The sequence below is a fragment of the Felis catus genome, chromosome E1 (assembly GCF_018350175.1).
Source record: "Felis catus isolate Fca126 chromosome E1, F.catus_Fca126_mat1.0, whole genome shotgun sequence".
NCBI classification, from domain to species: domain Eukaryota; kingdom Metazoa; phylum Chordata; class Mammalia; order Carnivora; family Felidae; genus Felis; species Felis catus.
Window position 1 is genome coordinate 41,622,803 of NC_058381.1, and position 15,740 is coordinate 41,638,542.

General features: G+C 44.9%; 1 long non-coding RNA gene across 1 annotated transcript; it reads right to left on the reverse strand.

Annotated features, from left to right (window-relative positions):
- Nucleotides 1-7,030: 7,030 nt before the first annotated feature.
- On the reverse strand, nucleotides 7,031-12,140 carry LOC123382037. The gene is made up of 2 exons (XR_006589807.1): nucleotides 11,951-12,140; nucleotides 7,031-7,145 (listed from the first exon to the last, which is right to left on the reverse strand). It is a non-coding gene; the product is annotated as an uncharacterized LOC123382037 (long non-coding RNA).
- Nucleotides 12,141-15,740: the final 3,600 nt, after the last annotated feature.

Below are 15,740 nucleotides of genomic sequence, written 5' to 3' on the forward strand. Positions count from 1 at the left end.
GTTCAATTTGATGCACCCCAAAGAGAAAACCATTGAATTTGGTTACAAAAAACACTTCTATTAGTCTACAGTTGGGCAAAAATCATCTAACAAAAGCCTATTTTATAATAAAATGTTGAATATCTCATGTAACTTATTGAATACTGAAAGTGAAAAACAAGATGGTCATACAGGTCGACAGTTACAGTCAGTTAGGCTTCCAACTTCGGCTTAGGTCATGAGCAGGGGAGGGGCAGAGAGAGGGAGACACACAATCCGGAGCAGGCTCCAGGCTCTGAGCTGTCAGCACAGAGCCCAACGAGGGGCTTGAACACATGAACCATGATATCATGACCTGAGCTGAAGTCGGACGCCCAACCGACTGAGCCACCCAGGTGTCCTGAACGTCCAGCTCTTAGTTTCATCTCAGGTCATGATCTCACGGCTTCAGGAGACAGTGCAGAGCCTGCTTGGGATTCTCTCTCTCTCCCTCTCTCTGCCCCTCCCCTACTCGCTGTCTCTGTCTCTCTCAAAATAAATAGATAAACTTAAAAAATAATAATAATGGGATTGTATAGTACTATCAGAAATATTTGTTGTTTGTCCTGGCTGAAACATGACAAGATTTTTGAAAGGATTCAAAAACTATTGGTGAGGTTTTGGGGTGATGGTGGGGTTTGGAACTGATGGCCAAGAAAGAATTCTTGAAGACATCTATGGCACAAAAAGGTGATTTTATTAAAGCACTGGGTCAGGACCTGAGGGCAGAAAGAGCTGACTGGGGTTGTGAAGAGTGGCTCATTACATACTATGGAATCAGGGGAGGTAAAGACACAAGGGAGGCCTCCAGAGGGACTTTGATATGCTAAAGAGGACTCCTAAGATACCTGGGCCTTGCTATTGTCAAGCTAACAGTATTTTCCTCTAGTAAGGCGTTAACATTATGACAGTAGGGAGTCCCTGGAATAGTATTATACTCTGTATTTGCCTCAAGTATTTGTCAAGGGGCTGCAGGTTATAAGAAAATTTAATTTTACCTGCCATTTCCTTCTTGCCTTTGTTCCCCATATCACTATGGAGGGGAGGGTGATATTAGGGGCTCCAGGAAACCGAGTCTATAGGTTTCTGGAGATTAGGCTAATGATAAGATTGCCATTTTCTTATAATTTACTAAGATATTTGTAAACTGATGGAAATTCATGTCTTGCATGACTATGATCTCTATCAGTTAACCATTTGTTTTCCCCCTTTCCTTTGTTCTTGGGCAGCCAGGAGTGCCTGAGGAAGGTCACACATATCCCTCAGTTGGGGGGGGGGGGCCTGGACAGGGTGTGCCAGCTTGTGCTTTGCCCTCAGCTTGCCTTATGGCCCCTCATCATCACAACCTCAAGATCATGACCTGAGCCAAAATCAAGAGTCAGATGCTTGGGGCACCTGGGTGGCTCAGTCGGTTGAGTGTCTGACTTCGGATCGGGTCATGATCAGTTTTGTGAGTTTGAGACCTATGTCGGGCTCTATGATGACAGCTCAGAGCCTGGAGCCTGCTTCAGATTCTGTGTCCCCTTCTCTCTCTGTTCCTCCCCCCCACTCACACTCTGTCTCTCTCTTCTCTCTCAAAAATAAAGATTTTTAAAAATTAAAAAAAAAAAAAAAAAAGAGTCAGATGTTTAACCAACTGAGTCATCCAGGTGCCCCATGATAGGAAATGTTTAAGGCCTCTCCCCTAAGCCAAATGTACCCAGAGGGAAGAAAACCCTTCCAACAGTTAGTATCATTAAAGTGGCAACCCTGTTCTTTAAGGAATTAAAAATAGCTGTCCTTGCTTTTCAAATCTATTTACAGGCTAGAAGATTGGATGGCTCCAGCTATTTCCAGAATTGTTATTCAAAGTCCATCTATCCTTTTTATCAATCCCCAAGTCTTTCCTATTTATCTCAAAAGGTATGTAGGAACTTGCATTTTTTCTCTTGTACCTTTGACATGTAAATATTCTAACAATGTTCAGACCCTCTCTCTAATATGCAAACTTCAGGGAATTCTTTTTTTTTTTTAATGTTTATTTATTTTTGAGACAGAGAGAGACAGAGCATGAGTTGGAGGACGGGTACAGAGAGAGAGGGAGACACAGAATCCGAAGCAGGCTCCAGGCTCTCAGCTGTCAGCATACAGCCCAATGCTGGACTCGACCTCAACGAGCTGTGAGATCATGACCTGAGCCAAAGTCGGACGCTCCACTGACTGAGCCACCCAGGTGCCCCAAACTTCAGGGAATTCTTATCAAAAGATAAAACAAAAGGAGAAAAGGTCATTTGGAACTTGATTGGACAAATATAAATCTTCAATATCTTCTCCACAAATATTAATGGAAAAAGCCCTAGTCACCTGAGTAGGTAAACTTAACTTGTTACATTTACCAGAAAAACAACTTCGATCCAACTTTTATAAATTGTGAGTTTTGTATTATTATACCTAATACATGCCAGTATTTTTTTTTTTTTACTCTGCTCACCTCAGCATTTTTTTTAAAGTAAACTCTACCCCAAACGTGGGACCTGAACTCATGACCCCAAGATCAAGAGACATACTCTATCAACTGAGCCAGCCAGGTGCCCCAATGGCAGTAATTTTTTTTTAATTTATTTTTAATGTTTATTTATTTTTGAGAAAAGGAGAGACAGAGCATGAGCAGAGGAGGGGTGGAGAGAGAGACAGAATCCAAAGTGGGCTCCAGGATCTGAGCTGTCAGCACAGGGCCAAACAAGGGGCTCAAACCCACAAGCCATGAGATCATGACCTGAGCTGAAGTCAGATACTTAACCCACTAAGCCACTCCGGCGCCCCAGTAATTTTTTTTTAATGCTTACTTATTTTTGAGAGAGAAAGAGACACTGTGAGCAGGGAAGGGACAGAAAGAGAGGGAGACACAGAATCTGAAGCAGGCTCCAGGCTCCAAGCTGTCAGCACAGAGCTGACGCAGGGGTGGAACTTGTGAACCTCCAAGATCATTATCTGAGAGGAAGTCAGCAGCTTAACCCACCCTGCCACCCAGGTGCCCTACCAATGGCAGTAATTTTTAAATGGAAGTTATAAGGTCTCTGTTTATATCTTTCTGTACATTTGTGTGTCTACCTGTGTATTGTAGATGTGTGGTATTTCCCATCTCCTGATGGTATTACCAAAATTAATTTGTGAAAGACCTCTATTTAATTGGCTTAAAGAAAATTAAGTTCTGGGGCATCTGGGGTGAGAAGTGATGAAATTCTGAGGTGATAGTGGGGCTCGTGGGGTCCGGAGTCAATGGCCAAGAATTCTTGAAGATGTCTTTGGTGCAAAAGGTGATTTTATTTAAAAAACGGGGACAGGACCCGTGGGCAGGACCCTGTGGAGGGATTGGTTATATACTTGGGAATTGGGGGAGGGAGAGTTAAGAGGAAATTTCCAATGGGATTTTCATATGCTAAAGAGACTCCCAGGATGCTATTGTCTAGCTATTGTCAAGCTAATGTTGTTTTTCCCTCTAGCAAAGCATTAGCATTAAGATATCAGGGAGTTCCTGGAGAAATGTTTTACTCTGTCCACCTCAAGTATTTGTCAATGGACTGCAGATCGTAAGGAAATTTAATTTTATCTGCCATTTCCTTTTGCCTTTGTTTCCCACATCAGGAAGTGAGATGATTCATTTTCAGAAATACCAAATAAAAGCTGTGTTGTCCAGCTAACAATAGGTTTACAATCTATTGGAAATATGTATAACCCCCCCCACACACACACACACACACACCCACCACAGTGGAGTCCCAAACCCTTAGACACTTCAGTTCCTGGTTCTTCTTCCCCTCTCCATTTCCCCGGCTTATTTTTGCAGGCTTTGCAATGACCATGTGCCAAAGAACTGAAGTATCTGCCTCATCTCAAGGAATGTACATTTATTCCAGTCAGACTATTTTTTGCCTTACGTGGGCATAGGTGACTTCCGGGTAAGACTGTAACCATAGTACTCAGCCAAGGAGGAATCAGGGGAGGGATTTGCACACTAGGAGATAAATTACCTGCTGTAACTGCCCCAAGTGTGCCTGCCCATCAGACACCCGCTCGTGCAAGAACTTTGATTAAAGCCTCACTTCACTGTGCTCCCAGTCTCCGTGTCCCTCCTTTGATTGGGTCAGTGGGCTTATTTCTCACACCTGGCTGGCTCAGTTGAAAAAGCATGCAGTTCTTGAACTCAAGGTCATGAGTTTGAGCCCCACATTGGGTGTCAAGATTACTTAAACTCAAAAAGGAAAAAGAAAAAAAAAGAAAGAAAGAAAATTAAGTTCTTATATAAATTGAGTTCTCATTAATATAATAGACAGTAACCCAAATGAATTTCAGGTTCACCTGAACTAGGGAAATATTTGGTATTAAAGCTAGTTTAAGTTTGTTGGTTTGATTAAAATAAGCATGTCTTTAGTGTTATCAGCATTAAATATAATGCTTTTATTCTACCTAGGTTTACTAAAGGTTGGATGAGTTCATGTTAATCTCTTACAAAATTTGTCATCAAGAATAATAGGCTTGGGTTGATGGCCAATTTTCTCTAATATCTCATGTTTTGTGGGTAGTACAAACAAAATTGTTAAGAACAAGTAAATCAAATAGATATAATAGGGAGCACTTGAGTGGCTCAGCCGGTCAAGCAGCCAACTCTTGGTTTCAGCTCAGGTTATGATCTCATGGTTCATGAGTTCCATCCCAAATAACACATCTTTTTCATAACTTTACATCTCAGAAGCCAGGATGCAATTATTACATTCCAGAAGGCACTGCTACTATTTAGATATGTTAAAAAACAAAATTCAACTGAGTAAATGGGAGAATCTAATTGACTTTATTCAGGGATTCATGAACCAGGCAGCATCCTATCGGCCAAGTAGTAAGGAGCCCCAAAGAGCTATACACAATGGGAGAGTTTTATAGGCAGAAATGGGGCAAGACAAGGAAGTTACTAAGAAAAGGATAGTTTCAGGTAAGGTCACCTTCCTTTGGGCGGTAGGGGAGGGGTCTATCATGCAGATTACCTCACTGGTACTGATCAGGAAATACCAGATTGACAGTTTAAAGGTCATTTCCTGTAGTTAGGTTTCTATTTGAGCTTATTGTTTCTTTCTTTTTTTATTTTTAACCATTCCCTCCTTTTGATCAGACTCTCTGCCTGAGAGATGTGATCAAAATTTAAGCCATCTGTGTCACTCTCAGCTACCACTATGTAGTTCTCACAACTTTTACTGATCCTTGATATGATAGTTACAGGTCCTGATGTTTTTTGCTTTATCCCTATGGTAGTAACACATCACAACTTCCCATTTGAAATTTTTTACTTTCATATTTTTTAAGGTTTTATTTTTTATTTTAATTTTTAAATTTTTATTTGTTTGTTTTGTAAGGGTTAAATTGTAGTGTAGGGCTAACCTGTAGCCTTAAGAAATAACAGCTTTGTTTTAACACTGTAGATTAAGAGATAACAGCCTTGTCCTATCAATCAAGGGAACAAAAGTTTAAGGAAAATCAACTGGTTTAGTGTTTGATTGGATTGGGTCAAGGGCATGTCTGAACTGTTTCCACCCCCATCTGGGAACTATTTCTTTGTTCTGTCCCCAGGTGATGATAAGACGTTGTGGTCGGCTATAAAAACTCTACCCCGGCTGTGGCTGTTCGAGACCGCACTCTGGTCAAGAGTGTCGGTCCCGATCGGTTGGCCTTGCCTCTCATTGCAATAAATTTTGTTGTGACTGTCACTGGTGCCTGTAGCATTCTGTTTCAGGAGTTGTGTGGATGCAACAGTTTTTGTTATTTTAGAACGAGCAGGGGAGATGGGCAGAGGAAGAGAATCTTAAGCTCTGTGCTCAGCACATTGCTAGACGCAGGGCTTGATCCCATGACCATGGGATCATGACCTGAGCCCAGTTCAAGAGTCAGAGGCTCAATGAACTGAGCCATGCAGACACCTCTTAAAATTTTTATTTTAAGTAGGCTCCATAGGCAATGTGGGTCTTGAACTCACAACCCCAAGATCAAGGTCACATGCTCTACCAACTAGCCAGCTCCGCACCCCTTTAAGATTTTATTCTAAGGTAATCTCTACACCCAACATGGGGTTCAAACTCACACCCCCTGTAATGCCCGAAGTTCCGAAACCTCCCACAAAAGTCCACCAGAGTCGTAAGTCAAAGCCAAGCGGCAAGGGTCGTTTATTGCAGGTTCGAACCTGGTCCTCTGCGCACTCGTCGCCGGTGACGCAAGAGGCCACGATCAGGGTTGGTACAGCGTTTTTATAGACAGAGACAAATAGCACAGGGGAGGTTTCAAATTATGAGGGGCCTGATTAGTTGATTTTAAAGTAAGGACATTTGTTGTTCTCTGATTGGGCGTCCTTTGTCTGTCCTTTGGCGGGAAGGCTTTGTCCGTTACTTGTGGCGGGAGGAAAAAAGGGGGAAGGGGGAAGGGGGTAGGCTAGGTGAGGAATGTGCTAAGCAAGCAGGTTTACAGAAGCGAGAAATGCCGGTTAGTTTATGTACAATCACTCATTCCATTACATATCAGACTACATTTAGGAAGGTTTACAACCCATTCTACTACACAGCGGGTTACATTCAGGAAAGGCCTCACAATGCTCGTAGCAAACAGCAAGCAAAACAGACTTCTCAGCAATTGTATTTCTTATCAAAGATCCATAATAAGCAGAAAAGAGAACCTAGCTTTAAACTAAGGCAGGGCTGTCATTTGGATTGTTCCTTTCATTCCCCCCTTTTCCTTGTGCCTAAAGAGCCAATCTTGGATCTTCAGTTTTCTATTTGTAATGTCTCGAGCGGTTCGTAAGACCATTAACTGTACAGCATTGAACCTGTCTTGGACAAAATTAATCATTTTGTTTATGATGCAGGGGCCTAATGTGAGAGCAAGAAGTAGGATGGCTAGAGGCCCGAGTAAAGCGGAGAGCAGGGTAGTTAACCATGGGGACGCACTGAACCAGGATTCAAACCATCCTGCCTCCTGTTCTTTTTTTTTTTTTTCCTTCGCTTATGTCTCCGCACGTATACCCAGTCTCCGGGTTGGTAGTGATGCGGCTCAGGAGGGGGCCCGTTCTCATAAATGCCTCTCAATCTGGACCAAACTTCCTGGTGGATGTGCTGGAGTTCCCTCAGGGAAATAAGAAGTTTATGATCATTAAATTCAGTTAACACATTAGACTGTAGGTTGGGAATTATGGGTGGGGGGATTCCATACATGATTTCAAAGGGGGTCAATCCCATCGTGTAAGGGGAGTTTCGCACTCTAAATAGAGCGTAGGGGAGTAAGACTACCCAGTTAGCGCCAGTCTCCATGGTCAATTTGCTCAGGGTCTCTTTTTTATTCATTCTTTCTACTTATCCTGAACTTTGGGGTCTATATGCGCAATGTAATTTCCAATCAGCCCCAATGAACTGTGCTACTCCCTGTATTACCTTAGAAACAAATGCTGGCCCGTTATCTGATCCTATTAGGATAGGGAATCCATACCTGGGCATGATGTCTTCTAATATTTTCTTTGCCACTACCTGTGCAGTCTCTCATTTGGTGGGGAAAGCTTCCGTCCATCCTGAAAAAGTATCTACAAACACTAGCAAGTATTTGTATCTATATTTACCAGGCTTTACCTCGGTGAAGTCTATTTCCCACTAAGCTCCTGGCCTGGTTCCGCGAGTCCTAGAGCCGGGATTTTTTCCATGGTTGGTCACGTTTGTCAGTTGACAAGCCTTACAGTTGGCAACTATCTGTTCAATCTTTGGCCCTGAGTTCCTGATGGTGATTTCAGCATGTCTTATCAAGTCTCACATCTTCTTGGTGCCCAGGTGGGTGGCCCGGTGTATTTTAATTAAGATTCCCCATTTCCTCTGGGAGGATTACGCTCCGGTCTCCTGCTCTCCACCATCCATTATGATAGCGGGTCATGGGCAACCTTTGGATCCAATTTAGGTCTTCTTCAGTGTAGGTGGGGCTTTCTGGCAAACTGGCTGAGCCGGGGTCTGGTAAGGCGGTCATTAAAGCACAGTCCACCTGTAAGGCCACCTCTCGGGCCACCTGGTCAGCCAAATTATTTCCTCTGGCCACCGGTGTGACCGGTTTTTGGTGGCCTGGGCAATGTATGATGGCTAGTCGTTTAGGCAGCCAGAGTGCCTTTAAAAGAGCCAATATTTCTTCTTTGTTTTTGATAGTTTTCCCCTCTGCAGTTAACAGTCCCCTCTCTCTGTATATAGCTCCATGTATGTGGGTCGTAGCAAAAGCATATCTACTATCGGTATACACGTTTAGTCTCTTGTCTTTTCCCAAAGTCAGTGCCTTGGTTAAGGCCTCAAGTTCAGCCCGTTGGGCAGAGGTGCCAGCTGGCAAAAGCTCTGCCCAAACAGTCTCAGTTTCAGTTGTGACTGCTGCCCCCACGTACCTTTGACCCTGATGTACAAAGCTGCTGCCGTCAGTGAACCAGGTAACCTCGGCGTCTGGTAGCGGGTGATCCTGTAAATCTTCCCGAACTCCGTGAACCTGTGCCAATATCTCAGCGCAGTCATGGAGGGGGGTATCCAAGTCCGGGTCTGGTAACAGGGAGGCAGGGTTTAGTGTTCGGGGGGAGCATAAATGATTCTGAGGGGATTTAATAATAGTCCCCGGTAGTGAACCAGTCGGACGTTACTTATCCATCGGTCAGGAGGTTGTTTGAGGACTCTCTCGATGGCATGAGGGGTTGTAACATGTAACTCTTGTCCTATAGTTAATTTATCAGCATCCTTTACCATTAGAGCTGTAGCAGCGATCATACGGAGTCAAGGGGGCCAGCCAGCCGCTACTGGGTCTAGTATTTTTGAAAGATAGGCAACGGGCCTGGGCCATGGGCCAAGGAGTTGTGTCAGCACTGCTTTGGCTACCCCTTTATTTTCATCTACGAAGAGATGAAAGGGTTTGGAGACATCGGGGAGCCCTAAGGCTGGTGCCGACAACAGGGCGAGCTTAATTTGCTGGAAAGCCCGCTCAGTTTCCCCTGTCCATTCAAAGGGCACCTGTTCTCGGGTGACCAGGTAAAGAGGCTTCTTGCATTTTTCTTTTTAGGGCATTCTCGGGCCCAATGGCCTTTTTCTTTGCAATAGGCACATTGGTCCTTATCTAGGGGCTTTTGGACAACAGCGGCCAGGACTTTGGTCATTTCCTCGGTGGCTTTAAGTTGCCTGTCCTCTGGAGTCTCTCTATTATTATAGACACGCTGGGCAATGCGGAGTAAGTCCTGAATCTGTTTTCCCCCCTTTTCCTCTAGTTTCTGGAGTTTCTTTTTAATATCAGTGGCTGCCTGATTTACAAAGGCCATTACAACAGCAGCTTGGTTTTAGGGGGCCTCGGGGTCCATGGGGGTATACTGTCTGAAGGTTTTCATTAATCTTTCTAAATAAGCGGCAGGGCTCTCTGTCTTACCTTGTATTACTGAATACACTTTTGCCAAATTAGTGGGCTTGCGTGCAGCAGCCCGGAGACCCGCCATTAGAGTCTGGCGATAAATGCGCAGCCGTCCCCTACCTTCTGCCGTGTTGTAGTCCCAGCCATCCTGTGGGGGTCGGGTCAAGGGAAAAGCTGCATTAATGAGATCAAGGTTAGCAGTGGGTTGGCAATCGTCTCCAGGAACCAGCTTTCTTGCTTCCAATTGAATTCTTTCTCGCTCCTCGGTGAACAGGATTCGGAGGAGCTGCTGACAATCATCCCAGGTGGGTTGGTGGGTAAACATAACGCTAAGAGACTTATTAAATCTTTAGGGTTGTCAGAAAATCGGGCATTCTGGGTTTTCCAGTTATATAGGTCACTGGTAGAGAAGGGCCAGTATTGAAGTCGGGGGTTCCCCGTATCATCGGGAGGCCCTGTTTCCCGTAAGGGTAAAGCTATGGTGGAGTCAGGAAGGCGGAGTCCTGGCTCATGAGGGGCCCGCCTACCGCTATGTCCAGCCGGACTTTGGATTTCGTCCCCTCTAGGCATGGGCGCGGGTTGAGCCTCCCTATCTTCTAATCTTTCTATGGGCTGAGCTACGGGAGGCTCTGCCGGCGCGGCAGGGATAGGAGCAGCTTGCGGAATAAGAGGGGGAACCTGGTAAGGGGGTGAGCCAAGGGAAAGTAAATCTTGTTTGTCGGGGAGAACAGGGGGTGCAGTTGGAGTTGGCGGCTTGGGAGGGTTGATAGGTTTAGCCGCTAGAATTCTGCATGGCCCTGTTGTTAAGAAAGAGGCCATCCAGGGAGGTGGGTTTTCTACTAAATCTTGCCACACCAGAATATAGGGAATCTGATCCGAGTGACCTTCTTTCCCTGGTAGGAAAATTTTTGATTTTACTTTAAGGATCACAGGGAGGCAGAAGGTTCCCTCTGTAGGCCAATTGACCCCAAAGGTGGGCCATTCAGAGCGGCAATAGGTGATCAACTTCCTTTTGCAAATGTCTAGGCTTAAGTTGTGTCCTCTAGCTTTTATGTCCCTGAAGTTGGCGAGAAGGAGGGAGAGAGAGGTGCTCTGCGTTTGGCCCATGTTATGATTCTGAGGAAGAGGCGAAGAGAAGGGGGCGCGGGCAGCACGGACGTGGGGGAGGGGGCGCCGCTGGCCAGGGGGTGGGAGGGAAAGCCGCAGGGAGCTGAGGAAGGAGGAGAGAGGAACAAAGGATGGAATAATTAATTCTGATCATCCGATAAAACACTTAATTCCAATAAAACATCCGACCCATGAGAGAAAAACAAGAACTAACAAGAATCTTTCGCAGCGGTTCCAACTTTCTGGTCTCGGCCAGCCGAACAGAAAGGGTTATGGCTAGGACGGCAGTAATTACAAGGGCCCAGGGGTGACAATACATTTAGACTGACATAGAAGCACTCGCGTACTCGCCCGTCCGCGTCCCTCGCGGGAACTTAGGTGCCTCTTAGCATGGGCGGGCAGGTATAAACCCCCTGCTTGGATCAAAATAAATTTTGACCGCCTTAAGCCGTATGAGGATCACCGCGGAAGTCGGGTTAGAGCCCACTCGAATCCCGTAGCTTATGCTGTGGGACTACACATAGGGGAAGTCAGGCGCGTGCCCCTGACTCCCAACAATCATTCCAGTCGATTTAACAGACAGACACACAGACACACATCATATCAAAATACGGATAACAATTGGCATGCCTAGATGTTTTTTTCTTTTAGACGCCTAGAGATATTTCTTAGCACTCTGGAAGTTCATAGAGAAAATGAAAGTATTTAGTTCGCAGGCGCGTTGGGCGTAAGCAGCCCACAGAAAAGAATGCCGATGGGCCAAAAAAGGCCCCCGATGGACCAAGAAGGTCCCCAGATGGACCAAGAAGGTCCCCAGATGGGCCAAGAAGGCCCCCAGATGGACCAAGAAGGTCCCCAGATGGGCCAAGAAGGCCCCCAGACGGACCAAGAAGGTCCCCAGACGGACCAAGAAGGTCCCCAGATGGGCCAAGAAAGCCCCCAGACGGGCCAAGAAGGCCCCCAGATGGACCAAGAAGGTCCCCAGACGGACCAAGAAGGTCCCCAGATGGGCCAAGAAGGCCCCCAGACGGACCAAGAAGGTCCCCAGACGGACCAAGAAGGTCCCCAGATGGGCCAAGAAGGCCCCCAGACGGGCCAAGAAGGCCCCCAGATGGACCAAGAAGGTCCCCAGATGGACCAAGAAGGTCCCCAGATGGGCCAAGAAGGCCCCCAGACGGGCCAAGAAGGCCCCCAGATGGACCAAGAAGGTCCCCAGATGGACCAAGAAGGTCCCCAGATGGGCCAAGAAGGCCCCCAGATCCAGTCAGTGGACGTCTCCAACTGACACCGGCTGGGTGCCCTATAGCGCGTCCGCCAGGGTCACACCAGCTTCCAGACAGAACCGGTTCTCCAGAGAAGAAACACAGATCAGAGAGAAAAGGAAGAACGTTAGAGCCGGCTTACTTACCGATCGGAATCAGATACGACCCGTTGACCAGAAGTCTGGTGGGCTCGGAGGAGATCTCGGTGGGACCTCCAAATGTAATGCCCGAAGTTCCGAAACCTCCCACAAAAGTCCACCAGAGTCGTAAGTCAAAGCCAAGCGGCAAGGGTCGTTTATTGCAGGTTCGAACCTGGTCCTCTGCGCACTCGTCGCCGGTGACGCAAGAGGCCACGATCAGGGTTGGTACAGCGTTTTTATAGACAGAGACAAATAGCACAGGGGAGGTTTCAAATTATGAGGGGCCTGATTAGTTGATTTTAAAGTAAGGACATTTGTTGTTCTCTGATTGGGCGTCCTTTGTCTGTCCTTTGGCGGGAAGGCTTTGTCCGTTACTTGTGGCGGGAGGAAAAAAGGGGGAAGGGGGAAGGGGGTAGGCTAGGTGAGGAATGTGCTAAGCAAGCAGGTTTACAGAAGCGAGAAATGCCGGTTAGTTTATGTACAATCACTCATTCCATTACATATCAGACTACATTTAGGAAGGTTTACAACCCATTCTACTACACAGCGGGTTACATTCAGGAAAGGCCTCACAATGCTCGTAGCAAACAGCAAGCAAAACAGACTTCTCAGCAATTGTATTTCTTATCAAAGATCCATAATAAGCAGAAAAGAGAACCTAGCTTTAAACTAAGGCAGGGCTGTCATTTGGATTGTTCCTTTCACCCCAAGATCTAGAGTTGCATGCTCTATCAACTGAGCCAGCCAGGCACCCCTGAAATTTTTTAGCTGACCATTTTCTTCATTTCTAGGCATACCAGACTTAGATTGTTGGCTAGAGGCTGCAAACATGCATGCCTTTAAAGACTGAGAGCATAAGGTGCCAGGGAGATTACTATGATTGCTATAAGCAAGATACTTCCCAATCTCTGGAGTATACTTTGGGGCAAGAGTTCCCAAGACAAAAACCAATCACAATCAAATAAGTCAGAGAGGGGCGCCTGGGTGGCTCGGTTGGTTAAACGTCCGACTTCGGCCCAGGTCATGATCTCACGGTCCGTGAGTTCGAGCCCCGAATCAGGCTCTGTGCTGACAGCTTAGAGCCTGGAGCCTGTTTCAGATTCTGTGTCTCCCTCTTTCTCTGACCCTCCCCCATTCATGCTCTGTCTCTCTCTGTCTCAAAAATAAATAAAAAAATTTTTTTTACATAAGTCAAGAGAAAGACCTTCAAAGGAGTCACTTTTGTTTATTTGTTTGTTTTTGAGAGAGAGCATGAGGGAGGGAGGCAGAGAGAGAGAAAGAGAGAGAGAGAGAGAGAGAGAGAGAGAGAGAGAGCATCCCAAGCAGGGTCCATGCTGTCAGTACAGAGCCTGATGAGGGGCTCGATCTCATAAACCATGATATCAAGACATGAGCCAAAATCCAGAGTCACACGTTTAACCAACTGAGCCACCCAGATGCCCCTGAAGGAGTCACCTTTTATTATTTTTTTAATGTTTAATTTTGAGAGAGAGAGTGTGTGTGTGTGTGTGAGTGGGAAAGAGGCAGACACAGAATCTGAAACAAGCTCCAGGCTCTGAGCTGTCAGCACAGAGTCCGAAACAGGGCTGGAACTCACGGACCTCAAGATCTTGACCTAAGCCAAAGTCTGACGCTTCATTGAGCTACTCAGGCACCCCAGGGAGTCACCTTTTTAAGTGAAGTAGGTTGCTCAGTGATCTCTTTTGTAACTGAATTTCAACTTCCCCAGAAATGTTAATCCAGACACAGCAGGTGGTGTTGGCGACAGCAAAGATACCTCCATGCTTAGCTAAAAGACAATCAGTTTTATTATCAAGAACAAGTTTGACTAGAGATTCCGGATATTTGTTGGGCAGCTATTGCTTTTGCAATGGATTCTGCAGTATTTTTTGAGAGCTAAAGAGAGATACTTTGTCATAGCCTCATTGGCGCTCATTACTCCTGACCAGGCAAGTAGGGACCTGCCAAAGGAAGTGAATCCTGAATCGTGAAAGCCTCCAGATAGGTCCTGTCTAACTTGACAATGTAAATTCAGAGGAGTTGACCAAACAGGTGTCTTAGCTTGTTTGTAAAAAGTTAGGGACACAGATAGACAACCTAAGAGGCATTGCCCAGCTATGTGCCAAGCATCTAGGCATTCATACACCCAAGGAGAATGATAACCACTGCAGGAAAACAAAGCAAACAAAACAAAAAACCTTATTGGGCACAAACCATTTCCATGAAGGTGGTACTGTTGATGGATTCATTCACAGAGACTGTTTCATTTGCTAATCCAAGCAAGGGGTCAGTTAGGTTTTCTCCTAGCCTGAAATGAAAAGTTGTTCTAAATTCCAGAGGTTATTCGTTTTAGCAGTGGCCTGGGAGATAATGGATGATGGTGTTATCTTCCCAGGCCAGTGCCAGAGTAAAGCAAAGAGAGGGAAGAAGAGATTCATGTTTAGTTACAGTATGAAGTGTTGATCTAGCATCTTGGAAGAAAGTAGTCTACCTTGATGTCAGCTACTTCTCTTCCTAATTTGATTTGGAGATCTCCAACTTTTGTACAGGACCAGATCTCAGATGTAACCTTCTTCAGCTGTGAGACGGAGATTCAGGTTTTAAGTCCCTGATATTTGGCTGCTATCTGGGTTGTGACCTGCTATATACTCCCATCCAAGGAGACTCAAAACAGTCTTTGTTCTTAGCGATTCCAAATCAGAAGGGCAGGAGGAAATTGGAAATGTGAATTTGGTGAGTCATAGCCAGATATTTGAGGAAACTAGAGGAATTCAGGATCAAGGCTAATTTACAGATAGATAAAACCTCAAAAACAATTAACAGGATTTCAGCCAATATAGACAGGGGTACTTGGGGTCTAAAGTTCAAGCCCCTCTTGGGTATAGAGATTACTTAAAATAAAATATATTAAGGGGCACCTGGGAAACTCAGTTGGTTAAGCCACTGACTCTTGATTTCAGCTCAGGTCATGATCTCACAGTTTCTTAGTTCCAAGCCCCTAATCAGGCTCCACACTGACAGTGCAGAGGCTGCTTGGGATTCTCTCCCTCTCCCTCTCTTTGCCCCTCCCCCACTGATCCTGCTCATGTCCTCTCACTGTCAAAATAAATAAACTAAAAAAAACAAAAGACAAACAAACAAAAAAAACCCCAAAGAAACACTTTTTGTTTTCTGTGAATTGTCTGCACCTGGCCTTTGCCCTTTTTTTTTTTAAACTATATGGTTTGTCTGTTATAATTATTTGCAGGAGCTCTTTATATTTTATTTTTAATTAAATTAATTTTAATTGAATTAAATTTAATTATTCATTGTTTAACTTACATCCAAGTTAGTAGCATATACTGCAAAATGATTTCACGAGTAGATTCCTCAATGCCCCTTACACATGTAGCCCATCCCCCCCCACAACCCCTCCAGTAACCCTCTGTTTGTTCTCCATATTTATGAGTCTCTTATGCTTTGTCCCCCACTCTGTTTTCATATTATTTTTGCTTCCCTTCCCTTATGCTCATGTGGTTTGTATCTTAAAGTCCTCATACGAGTGAAGTCATACGATATTTGTCTTTCCTTGACAGACTAATTTTGCTTAGCATAATACCCTCTAGTTCTATCCACATACTTGCAAATGACAAGATTTCATTCTTTTTAATTGCCGAGTAATACTCTATTGTATATATATATATATATATATATATATATATATATATATATATGTATATATGTACGTATACATATACATATATATCATATATATGTCATATATATATACCGTATCTTCTTTATCCATCATCCATTG